Below are 8,782 nucleotides of genomic sequence, written 5' to 3'. Positions count from 1 at the left end.
ACGTGGTGTGGTATATACTAGATCACTCGACAGATTGACTGACGAGAAGATTCAGTCTTTCCTCGCTGAGCAGGGCGTGATGGCTGTCCATAGGGTCATGAAAAAGGTCGACAATGACCTTGTACCGACCCGGACACTGTTCTTGACCTTTGATAGTGTTCAGTTGCTGTCGCGCATCGAAGTGGTCTATGGGGTTATTTCTGTTCGCCCCTATGTCCTGACACCTACGCGTTGCTACCAGTGTCAGTGTTTTAACCACACCCGCCAGTCTTGTTCTAATGCGGCTAAATGTGTCACTTGTGGCAGGGACACCCATGAGGGTGACTGTCCACCTCTGTCCCCTCAGTGCGTAAACTGTCAGGGTGCCCATGCAGCGTCCTCTCATGACTGTCCCATCTACAAGGATGAATGCTGTATACAGGAAATTCGGGTCAAAGAGCAAAGAGAAGGTGTCCACATCGGCTGCTCGCAAGCTTTTTGCTAATAGGAAGCCCATGCTGCTCCCAGTGGGGAAATACAGCACCGTCCTCGCCTCTCCTCAGCCTACCACGGAGGTATAGACGCAGACATGCGATCTGACCTTTAACGTTACGGTCGTCCATTCGGCCAGTGCTAAGATCGCCCGGTCAACGTCTCCTCTTCCTCCAGTCACCCCTAAGACACTAGCACCTTCATCACCTTCTGCCAAGACTGAGACCCAGAAGTCAGATGCACGGGCCTTCAAGAAGGAACCGTCCCGTGAAGACTTCTTACGTAACCCGACCTGCCAGCCATCGCCCAGTATTTCGACTAAATGACCTTCCAAGAAGGCTCATAGGAAGAAAAGTTCTCCTTCTCCGCCACGGCGCGTTTCTTCTCCTACACCACCCAGCAGTTGACGCCCCAGGCCGTCATCTGTTTCGCCTGGCCGCACTGCTGGTAGCCGAACATCTGGCCATTCACCAGCGGAGGATGCTCCCCCTCCCGACCATCTTAACATGGTGGACGAAGAACCTATTGAAAAAATTGACGATGACTCTCCACCTATTGATAGCGGCAGCAGTGCTTGCTCGATGCCAGGCCCTCAGCGGCCTTCGAGGTGATCCCTTTATGCTTCTCCTTTTTCTTTTTCTTCTCATGATGGCACTTCTTCATTGGAATATTCACGGCATTCGCTCCAACTGAGAGGACTTAAAGTTGCTGCTACACTTGCACTGTCCGCTCATAGTAGCTCTCCAGGAAACGAAGCTACGCCCATGCGATCATATTGACTTGGCACACTATACTTCTGTGCGTTCTGACCTGCCCCCTGTGGCAGGTATTCCAGCTCATGGAGGGGTTATGTTGCTGGTCCGGGATGATATCTACTACGATCCCATTGCATTGCACACCGATCTGCAGGCAGTTGCCGTCCGAATTACTCTCCCCACTTTCACATTTTCCATTTGTACTGTTTACACTCAATTTTTGTCTGCCGTTACTAGGGCAGACATGATGCAAAATATTGCTCAACTACCTGCACCATTCTTGTTGATTGGAGACTTAAATGCCCACCATCCCCTTTGGGGCTCTCCAGCCTCCTGCCCGAGAGGCTCCCTGTTAGCCGACCTTTTCAACCACCTCAATCTTGTCTGCCTCAATACTGGCGCCCCTACTTTTCTTTTGGACCTCACACCTATTCCCATTTAGACCTCTCTATATGTACTACCCAACTTGCACGTCGGTTTGAGTGGTACGCTCTTTCTGATACATATTCGAACGACCACTTCCCTTGTGTTATCTATCTCCTGCATCATACCCCATCTCCATGCTCAACTAGTTGGAACATCTCCAAAGCAGACTGGGAGCTCTTCTCTTCTAGGGCGACATTTCAGGATCAAAACTTCGCAAGCTGCGATAGTCAGGTCGCACACCTCACGGAAGTCATTCTCACTGCTGCTGAATATTCCATCCCTCTTACTACTTCTTCTCCATGTCGTGTACCAGTTCCCTGGTGGACCGCAGCCTGTAGAGACGCTATACGTGCTCGTCGACATGCTTTAAGCACCTTTAAACATCACCCTACAATGGCGAATTGTATTAATTATCAATGATTATGTGCACAGTGCCGTCGTGTTATTAAAGAAAGCAAGAAAGCCAGATGGGCTGCTTTCACAATCTCCTTCAACAGTTTTACTCCTTCTTCTGTTGTCTGGGGTAGCCTGCGCCGGCTTCTGGCACTAAGGTCCACTCACTAGTTTCTGGCTTGACAGTCGCGAATGATGTCCTTGTGGCCCCTGAGGATGTCTCCAATGACTTCGGCCAATTTTTCGCAGAGGTTTTGAGCTCCGCTCATTACCACCCTGCCTTCCTGCCCCGACAACAGGGAGAGGAGGCAAGCCCACCTAACTTCCACTCCTCGAATCATGAAAATTATAATGCCTCATTCACCATGCGGGAACTCGAAAGTGCACTTGCCCGGTCACGGTCCTCCGCTCTGGGGCCTGATTCTATTCATATTCAGATGCTGAAGAACCTTTCTCATGCGGGTAAAGGTTTTCTTCTTCGTACATATAATCGCATCTGGATTGAAGGTCATGTTCCCACATGCTGGCGCGAATCTGTTGTTGTCGTCCCGATTCCTAAGCCAGGGAAGGGCAAGCACTTGTCTTCTAGTTATCACCCCATTTCCCTTACCAACTGTGTCTCTAAGGTGATGGAACAAATGGTTAACTCTCATTTGGTTTGGCTGCTCGAATCTCGACACCTACTTACCAATGTACAATGTGGATTTCGTAGGCGCCGCTCTGCTGTTGACCATCTGGTTACCTTGTCGACCTTCATTATGCATAACTTCTTGCGGAAGCACCAGACAGTGGCAGTGTTCTTTGATTTGGAGAAGGCTTATGACACCTGTTGGAGGGCGGGCATTCTTCGCACCATGCATACATGGGGCCTTCGTGGTCGCCTCCCTCTTTTTTTTTCATGCATTTTTAATGGATCGAAAGTTCAGGGTATGGGTGGGTTCTGTCCTGTCCGATGCCTTTCGCCAGGAGAATGGGGTGCCACAGGGCTCAGTTTTGAGTGTCGCTCTCTTCGCCATAGTGATCAATCCAATAATGGATTGCCTCCCAGCTGTTGTATCAGGCTCCCTTTTTGTGGATGATTTTACCATCTACTGCAGTGCACAGTGTACATGTTTCATGGAGCGCTGTCTTCAGCATTGTCTTGACCATCTCTACTCCTGGAGTGTCACCAATAGCTTCAGTTTTTCTGCCGAGAAGATGGTCTGTATTAACTTCTGGCACTACAAAGAGTTTCTCCCATCATCCTTACATCTCAGTCCTGTTGCTCTCCCATTCGTGGAGACAACAAAATTTTTAGGTCTTACATTTGACAGGAAACTTAGCTGGTCCCCACTTGTGTCCTATTTGGTTGCCCGTTGTACCCGTTCCCTAAATGTCCTCCGTGTTCTCAGCGGTTCATCGTGGGGAATGGATCGAACCGTCCTACTTCACCTATATCGGTCGATCGTACGCTCAAAGCTGGATTATGGGAGCTTTGTATACTCCTCTGCACGGGCGTCCATCTTACGCTGCCTCAACTCTATACAACATCGGGGGTTACATCTTGCGATCAGAGCATTCTATACTCATCCCATCGAGAGTCTTCATGCTGAAGCTGGTGAGTTGCCACTAACCTACCGATGCGATATACTGCTTTGTCAGTATGCCTGTCGGCTATTGTCACTGTGTCTTATCGTTCCTTTTTTGACATCTCTCTCGACCGTCAATACGGAATGTATGTATCTGCCCTGATACCCCCTGGAGTTCGCTTTTGTTGCCTCCTTGAGCAACTTGATTTTCCATTCCCTGCAACCTTTAGAGTGAGTGAGAGCCAAGCTCCAGGCTCAGGTTCGCGTTCACCTTGACCTCAGCTCGCTCCCAAAGGAGGTTACGCCAGCTTCGGTATACCGCTCGCGGTTTGTCTAACTTCGTTCGAAGTTCATTAATACAATCTTCATTTATACAGATGGCTCTAAGACCAATGACTGTGTCGGGTGTTCTTTTATTGTCAGGGCACACAGTTTCAAATACCTGCTCCATGGCCATTGTTCGGTCTTCGTAGCTGAGCTATTTGCCCTCTGTCAGGCTCTTCTTTACATCCGCCGCCACCGCCATTCTGCTTATGTCATCTGCTCTGATTCCCTGAGCGCCATACAGAGCTTCAGTGATCCGTATCCAGTTCACCTTTTCGTGCACCGGATCCAATGCTCTCTTCAGCAGCTGGCGGCCGACGGTTCTCTGGTTGCCTTTATGTGGGTTCCTGGCCATGTCGGTATCCCTGGGAGCGAAGCTGCAGATGCCGCGGCCAAGGCTGTGGTCCTCCAGCCTCGGACAGCTTCTTGTTGTGTGCCTTCATCTGATTTTAGCAGGTTCATTTGTCAGCACATTTTATCGCTGTGGCATGCCGATTGATCTACACTTACTGAAAACAAGCTTCAGGCCTTGAAACCTCTCCCCATGGCTTGGACGACCTCTTCACGCCCTTCTCAGTGGGAGGAGGTCATTTTGGCCCGGTTACGGATTGGACACTGCCGGTTCAGCCACCGCCATCTGCTGACGGCTGCGCCGGTACCGTTCTGCCCATATGGGCAATTGCTGACGGTACGCCACATTTTAACGTCCTGTCCGAATTTTAATACACTGCGCATTGATCTTGGCCTGCCATGTACTCTGGACAAAATTCTAGCGGATGACCCAGGAGCAGCTGCTCGCATTCTTCGTTTTATCCACTTGACAAACCTGTCTATGGACATTTGATTATGCTGTTTCCTTTTAATCCCTTGCCTGTTAATGTGCCTTTTATAGTGTTGTCCTTTTTAGTTGCTGTTTTAACATTGTGCCTTGCAGTGCGCTCATAATTTAGTCTGGGCACTAATGACCACTGTAGTTGTGCGCCCTCTGATCGGCTGCTCCATCAACTGTCTGCACCCAGCATCCCTATCCCCATTCCCCTGCTGGCTGTACCTCTGCTGTTCCTCCATCTCCCTCCGAAGTCAGTTCAATATCGATTATCTCATTTCTCTTCTTGACCATTCTAAGAGCGATGTCCCATACATGACTAGGGATGAACCTGTTGTCATGATTTATCAGTGGTTCCCTTACCACATATCAATTCCTTAATGACTGTGATAGTGAAGTTACCTGGTTGTGCATAACAGGTCTAAGGGAAACCAAGTTAATTGTTGGATGTTTTTACCGACCACCTGGCTCCACGGTGACAGTTGTAGACTCATTCAAAGAAAGCCTATGTTCAATTGTGCGTAAATACCCAGATCATGTGGTACTAGTTGGTGGTGACTTTAACCTATGGAGTGTAGACTGGAAAGTGTGTGGATTTATCGAAGGGGGTACAGACAGGCAGTCTTGTGAAGTAACTATATATGACGGTAGTATCTGTTCCCGAAAGAACAGTTACCGTCAATGACGATGCAGCTTTGCTAGAAATGAAATGATAATTAAATGGACACCCTAGCTGCAAGCAGGCGTTGATATACTTCATTGCGGACATGTTGAAAATGTGTGCCCCGACCGGGACTCGAACCCGGGATCTCCTGCTTACATGGCAGACGCTCTATCCATCTGAGCCACCGCGGGCATAGAGGATAGCGCGTCTGCAGGGACTTATCCCTTGCACGCTCCCCGTGAGATCCACATTCCCAACATGTCCACAACACTACATTCGTAGTGCGCCTAATAGATGTTTGCCCATCATACTCATTACTCGTGGCAGATTAATCTACCAAGTCCCGTACGAGTTCGGGCATAGCGTGTGCGTTCGCACAAGAAGGTCAAAGGCCGGGAACCCATATTTTTAACTATATAGTCATATATAGTCATATATAGTTAAAAATACGGGTTCCCGGCCTTTGACCTTCTTGTGCGAACGCACACGCTATGCCCGAACTCGTACGGGACTTGGTAGATTAATCTGCCACGAGTAATGAGTATGATGGGCAAACATCTATTAGGTGCACTACGAATGTAGTGTTGTGGACATGTTGGGAATGTGGATCTCACGGGGAGCGTGCAAGGGATAAGTCCCTGCAGACGCGCTATCCTCTGTGCCCGCGGTGGCTCAGGTGGATAGAGCGTCTGCCATGTAAGCAGGAGATCCCGGGTTCGAGTCCCGGTCGGGGTACACATTTTCAACATGTCCGCAATGAAGTATATCAACGCCTGCTTGCAGCTAGGGTATCCATATAATTATCATTTCATTTCTTGTGAAGTACTTTTGAATACATTTTCCGAAAACTGTCTTTAGCAGCTACTTCAGCAGCCCACATGCATTGGAAGCATCTTGTTCATTGTAGCTATAAACAGGCCGGACCTTATCGATGTAGTCGGTATAGAGACGGGGTTAGTGATCATGATTTCATCATAGCAACTATGATTATGAAAATTAATAAATCGGTCAAGAGGGCTAGGAGAGTGTTTCTGCGAGAAAGAGTGGATAAGCAGTTGTCAGCATCTGATTTAGACAATTAACTGCAATCATTTAGTTCCAGAATGATGGAAGTAGAGGAATTATGGGCACAGTTTAAACAGAATGTAAATCTTGCTCTGGTCAAGTATATGCCTATTAAGTGGATTAAGGATGGAAAAGACCCACCATGGTTTAATAATGAAATTCGGAAAATGCTGAAGAAACAAAGACTGTAGCATTCTCAGTTCAAAAGAGGGTGCACAAATGACAACATGCAAAAATTAGTAGAGATTCATGTGTTTGTGAAAAGATCTATGCATGAAGCATACAACAGCTACCCACATCATACCTTGTCTAAAGATCTGATGGAGAACCCAAAAAAATTCTGGTCCCATGTAAAATCACTAAATGAGTCTAAGTCTTCCATCCAGTCACTTGTTGACCAGTATGGTTTGGCAGTAGAAGATAGCAAAAGGGAGGTTGTTTGGTGGATTTGGAGGGAGGAGACCCTGGAGGGAAAAAGACATTCATTTTGAAGAACACTACTGAGAAAGTTTGGAGAACCAACATTTGAAGTTGATTGCAGAATGATGCCACTGCCACCAACATACATTTTGCGTATGAACTACGAAGATAAGATATGATAAATTAGGGCTCATATGGAGGCATATAGACAGTCATTTTTCCCTTGTTCTATCTGTGAGTGGAACAGGAAAGGAAACTACTAGTTTTGGTACAGGGTAACCTCTGCCATGCTCCATATGGTGGCTTGTGAATTATGTATGTAGATGTAAACGCAGTCCAAGAAGCTGGATCTCTGTGTCATAACCTTGATGTGGTCATAATCCATTCCATGTAACTCCGTCAGGCAATGTTCTGTGACAGCTGACTTGTTAAGCTGCTGCGTCCAGTGTGCCATTGGTGTTTTTAGTAACAATCTTCAACAGTACGCACCTCAAACCTGTGTAGGTCTTACTACATTGCCAGGGTATTTGATAGACTTTGGATTTCCGTAGTCCAAGCTCGTATTTCACACTGTAGAGTAGTGGTTGTGTCTGGCTGGTGGACATAAGACCATCTTCACTTCATGTTTGTGGAGAACTCGTCCTATCTTCCTGGACGATGCAATGTCCTGACGATTCTCTTCCTTGTCCCATCATTTGCGCAGAGGGTGTAGGACATTGGGCTCTCTGAATTTGCCACTCCTTGTAGCTATTCTTGCAGAAAACCACTTCAGATGTTCAAGTTCATAGTTTATACTTCCATTGTCAGAGAAGGGAGCCCTAAATACCAAAATTTTGAGCATGCCATTCCTCTGAGTCGGGTGGTGGCAGCTGTTGGCATGTAAACATAGGTCAGTGTAAATCTCATTCCAGTAAACACTGTGGCCACAAGTGCTGTCCACTCTTTTTTTAACCAGGACATCCAGAAAGGAGAGCACTCCATCCACTTTGACTTCCATGATAAAATTGACATTCTGGTAGATGGAATTCAGGTGTATAAGGAAGTCATCAGCTTGTCTCTTCCATTTGGCCTTATAATGAAAGTGTCACCTACATACCAGAAGAAACATGTAGCTTTCAATTGGGCTGATTTCAGGGCTTCCTCCTCAGAGTAATCCATATGCATATTGATGACAACTGGTGAAAGTGGGTTCCCCATGGCTACTCCTTCCATCTGCTTGTAGGAGCCACCATCGAAAAGAACGGATTATGATGACACTGAGCTTCTGACACAGACGACCAACCTCTGGAACTGCGTCACTAAGGAATCTATTGAGATTCAAATAAGGGTATCACTGATAAATCATGAATGCGGGTACACACCTTAGGCATGGGATTCTGCTATTAGAATAGCCAATAAGAGGAATGATATACAAGACATCTTAAACTGTTTTCAGGGGCAGGTGGAGGAGCAGCTGAGGTACCGCCAGCATGCGCATCTATGTGCTCACCTAGGACAGAACACTGTATCAGTGGGAGGAATGGGGCAGAGATGCTGGGTATTGCTGGCCAATAGAGCAACTGATAAGAGGTAGATGGGGAGGAGATAAAATCATGGTGCTGGCCCTCTCCCCATCAGTCAGTTCCATCAGCACATCTGATGATGGCAATATGGTCATTTGCCGATATTGTGCCCACTGGACACTGGTATCTGGCAGTTCACAAGTGAACTAATTTGACATGAAGTACACCAGGAGAAGCTAAAGAACCACAAGATAGCATTTATTTGTTTACACCAAAATTTTTACTATGCTGCTTGTGCTGCTGACACAATGATAAATACTTGGTCTGAATTCTATGTCAGTGTGTTGGCTGCTTAGATCATTCTGAGT

General features: G+C 47.2%; 2 non-coding genes across 2 annotated transcripts; one reads left to right on the top strand and one right to left on the bottom strand.

Annotated features, from left to right (window-relative positions):
- Nucleotides 1-5,544: 5,544 nt before the first annotated feature.
- On the bottom strand, nucleotides 5,545-5,619 carry Trnat-ugu (transfer RNA threonine (anticodon UGU)). The gene has a single exon. It is a non-coding gene; the product is annotated as a tRNA-Thr (tRNA).
- A 468-nt stretch (nucleotides 5,620-6,087) lies between these two features.
- Nucleotides 6,088-6,162, top strand: Trnat-ugu (transfer RNA threonine (anticodon UGU)). The gene has a single exon. It is a non-coding gene; the product is annotated as a tRNA-Thr (tRNA).
- Nucleotides 6,163-8,782: the final 2,620 nt, after the last annotated feature.

Source organism: Schistocerca cancellata, chromosome 2 (assembly GCF_023864275.1).
Source record: "Schistocerca cancellata isolate TAMUIC-IGC-003103 chromosome 2, iqSchCanc2.1, whole genome shotgun sequence".
NCBI classification, from domain to species: Eukaryota; Metazoa; Arthropoda; class Insecta; order Orthoptera; family Acrididae; genus Schistocerca; species Schistocerca cancellata.
This window is presented reverse-complemented; position numbering and strand designations above follow the sequence as displayed.